Source organism: Nicotiana tabacum, chromosome 11, assembly GCF_000715075.1.
Source record: "Nicotiana tabacum cultivar K326 chromosome 11, ASM71507v2, whole genome shotgun sequence".
NCBI lineage: Eukaryota > Viridiplantae > Streptophyta > Magnoliopsida > Solanales > Solanaceae > Nicotiana > Nicotiana tabacum.
The window spans coordinates 32,158,311-32,162,744 of NC_134090.1; the positions used below are offsets into that span (position 1 = coordinate 32,158,311).

The 4,434-nt window shown below is 38.8% G+C and overlaps 1 pseudogene; it reads left to right on the plus strand.

Moving 5' to 3' along the window:
* Positions 1–437: 437 nt before the first annotated feature.
* Positions 438–3,021, plus strand: LOC107807021 (G-type lectin S-receptor-like serine/threonine-protein kinase LECRK3; annotated as a pseudogene).
* The last annotated feature ends 1,413 nt before the right edge of the window (positions 3,022–4,434 follow it).

A 4,434-nucleotide genomic window follows, 5' to 3' on the forward strand; every position in this document is an offset into this window, starting at 1 on the left:
GAATATGAGTTAAGACTAATTTCCAAGCAATTTTTATTGAGCTTATCATCATGAACAATCAAATTTTGGAATGACTTTGGCTTGACAATGTCGTCAAAGCACAAGGATCGCGCTGTCATAAGTAATTTTTATTGAGCTTATCGGGAACAGGGGTTCTGGCCATCAAATATGTCACTAACAAAATGACTTTAGCTTGCCAATCCTGTAGAAGGCCCTACAAATACCACAATTTAACAGTATTATTGCTTGACTAAAGACTTGTAAAACATTTCACCTAACATTCACGATTCAAGGTGGTCATACGTATTTACCCTTAAAATGACATTGACAGGACTCAATAAGGACAATGTCATTTATAGACTTATACGCGGTATTTTCTGAGAATCGACAGGACTCAATAATTTCCAAGTCTCCTATATTACTTTTCTTTTAAGAAATTAGTGGCCAGCTTTCTTAATTGGAGAACATTGACTTGACCTAGAGTAGCTGAAGTCTTTGGATTCTTCCAACTATAAACTGAACATAATAGCAATGCAATTTTGTGATAAATCAGAGGAAAAGAAAGAGAAGAAAAGCTAAAATCAATGGCTGTTTTGCTATGGTTATTATTCCTATCTGCATTTCATGCAGTAGCAGTAGCACAACAAAGAAACTTCAATATAACTCCTGGTTCTTCTCTAACACCTACTGCCAATTCGTCATGGTTTTCACCCTCAAGGCGTTTTGCCTTTGGGTTTTATGAGCAAACCAATGGCTATGCTGTTGGAATCTCCATCATCGGCATGTCTAAGAAGACAGCTGTGTGGACAGCAAACAGAGACAGTCCTGCTGTCCCAAGCAGCGCTGTCTTGCTCTTAACTACTGATGGAGGGCTCATTGTACAAGTAGGCCAAGAAATCACTGTCATAAATCCCTCTCAATCCATTGCTTCAGATTCCATGCTGGACACTGGTAACTTTGTGCTCTATAATTCTGCTCACAATATCATATGGCAAAGTTTTGACAACCCGACAAACGCCATTTTACCTGGTCAGCATCTCTCTGCTGGCCAAGAGCTGTTCTCCAGTGCCTCGGAAGAAGATGACTCGTTTGGGATTTTCCGTCTCAAAATGCAAAGGGATGGATACCTCGTTCAGTACCCTGTCCAGACACCAGACACCAGACACTGCCCCATATGCTTACTTCGAAAGACACATCGATGGAGTAGGGAATAATGTTACACTGAATCTTGACGATGATAGCCTCCTCTACTTAACAAATTCCACTCGCAGTCTCAAAAATCTAACCAAGGGAGGCCATCCTAGAGAAAGGACCATCTATTTGATGAAAATTGATGTTGACGGTATTCTTAGAGTCTATTCACATTCTCTGAGTCAACAGAACAGCTCTGCAATATGGTCATCAACAGATAATAGATGTGATCCAAAAGGCCTTTGTGGGCTTAACGGTTATTGTATCAATATAGATGATCAAGTTAGCTGTGCGTGTCTTCCAGGATTTGATCTTGTAAAGCCAGGCAATTGGAGCGCAGGCTGTGAAAGAAATTTCACTGCAGAAACCTGTCGGTTAAAGGAGAAGACTTCTAAATACTATGCCATGAGATCAGTTGAGAACACAAGATGGAAAGATACCTCTTATGCTACTTTGGTCACAACAACAAAAGAAGATTGTGTACAAGCCTGTTTACAGGATTGTAATTGTGAGGCTGCTCTATTCAAAGATAGAGAGTGTAGAAAGCAGGGGCTGCCACTGAGATATGGAAGAAGAGACATGACTGATTCTAATCTAGCATTGGTCAAGGTGCGCATTAATGTGTTTGCAGACGAAGGGTTGTTTAACCAGGTTGAAGAAACAAAGGAGAAAAGCTAAGGATGGACACCCTAATTGCCGGCATTACATTGGCTGCTTTTGCTTTCTTGGTGTTGGGCATCTCCGGATTCCTCATTCACAGGAATCATGTCTGGACTAGAGTAGAAGTGTTCAGTTATGTGACGAAGTTGCTCCACGAGCATTTTCATATGCAGAACTAGAGAAGGCAACCAGTGGTTTCACAGAAGAGTTAGGAAGAGGAGCATTTGGGACAGTATTTAAAGGGATTTTGGCAGAAGACCAGAAAGTGGTAGCTGTTAAGAGACTAGACAAAGAATTGGTAGAAGGGGAAAAAGAGTTCCAAACTGAAATGAAAATCATTGGAAGAACACATCATCGAAATCTAGTCCGCCTCCTTGGTTACTGCCTAGATGGATCAAGAAGGCTTCTGGTGTATGAGTACATGAGCAATGGGTCACTCTCAGACATACTTTTTACACCAGAAAAACAACCCACGTGGGAGGAAAGGTGTGGCATCGCTCGAGATATTGCAAGGGGCCTCCTATATTTGCATGATGAGTGTGACACACAAATCATCAATTGTGATATAAAGCCTCAGAACATACTCATGGATGATCATTTTTGTGCTAAAATATCTGACTTTGGAATGGCCAAGCTCTTAAAGAAAGATCAAACAAGAACCTACACAGGGGTAAGAGGGACCAGAGGCTATGTCGCACCAGAATGGCACCGACAACTGCCAGTGACAGTGAAAGCAGATGTTTACAGTTTTGGTATCGTTCTATTGGAATTGATCTGTCGGCGGAAGTGTGTCGATTGGAGCCTTGCTGAAGATGAATCGATTCTTGAGTACTGGGTTTACAGCTGCTTTGAGGCAGGAGAGCTAGGAAAACTGGTCGGGGACGAGGAGGTTGAGAGAAGACAATTCGAGAGAATGGTGAAAATAAGCATCTGGTGCATTCAAGACGAACCATCACTTCGCCCTTCAATGAAGAAAGTTCTACTGATGCTAGAAGGGACAGTAGAAATTCCAGTGCCCCCTAGCCCTACTTCTTTTCTAAGTACCATATAGTTTTACATTTTCCTTTGTCACTTTTTAGTTTTTGAACTTTACCATAGAGTGAAGAGCAATTCATCATCTGTACTCTAACTAAATACAGAATAATTCTATTAAATTTTCTTAATTAAAAATAATTCTATCTAGTTTTTGAATAGTAGAACCACTATCTAACCACCAAGTATCTTTTGGTGCATCAACAAAATTAGCTTCTATGTAAATATAAGTAGACTCACTATCACCATTTTGCTTCTCTTTAAAAGCCTTAAACTTGAAGCAGTTTACCCTTCTTATCACAAAAATGGCTGTTCAAATCAATACCTCTTTGATTCTCATTGTCATTATCATTGATTAGCCCACTTTTACCCTTCTTTTGAAGCTCTGAGTCTTTGTCGGACATTGCCACTTTTTCTTCCCTTAAAATTTATTAGCGAAAGATTTACCCTGGGTATGTTAGCAGATTCTACTTTTTCAACAGTAGTAGACTCCCCTTTTTCTCTTTTCACTTTTGTTTCCTCAAATCACATTAGTTATTAACTCATTAACAGTCCATGGCTGACTGCTAATATTATAAGCCGTCCTCATCTGACTAAATTGAGACGGAAGCTGTAAAAGAGCTTCGTGAATGATGAAACTATCCGGAAGAGTCACATCTAAGTTCTTCAACTTGCTTTGGATAGAAACCATGCTCAAAATAAACTGGTGAACTCCCACTGTTTCATCATACTTTAAGTTTCTTAGCTCACCCATCAACCTTGAGGCTTCAGCATTATCAAAAACTTGAAAACACTTACCTACAGCCTTGAAATATTCTATGGTGCTGCTGTTTCCGGCAGAGACCCCAATAAATGCTCAGCAATTGACCTTTTTAAGGCCTTTAAACACAACCTATTGCATGTTTCCCATTTAGCATATTGATTTATCTCTTTCTTACTCCTTTCCTCAGTTGGTTTTGGCGGTGCATCCTTTAGGATAGCCATGTTCATTTCAACCAATTCAAAAGCAAACTTCACATCACGTTTTCACTTCTTATAATTTGATCCAGTCAGAATTTCAATTTCAGCAACATTATTGTTCTTTATAAAGGAGACTATAACAATAGTGTAAGAATACAATTTAACTAGTTAGGGCAATATGCACATTAATATATAATCCACCAAAAATTGTGAAATTAATTGTATGATTATTGACTCTACTTTGAGCAGAGAAAATAACATATAACAGCTCACCACATCATGGAGTTCAAAATATATAATAATGAGATACAATGAGTTTTTAGAAAAAAGTTATCCCCTTTAGGCAGACAAATTTTTCAAGTCATACATCTCCTAGGAGACATAATGATTTTAAAAATAATCCCTTTTGAGAGAATATTTTCTCAATCAAGTCTCAATTCCAAATACTCCACGAACAATCAAGTGTAGTTACTTAAAACATCTAACCTTGCGCTATGTTATTGTTTCTGAATCAGCACTTCAAACCCTAACTTCATGTTGCCCTCAGATCACGACGATATCATATCAATATTGTTTTGGGTTCAGTTGCAT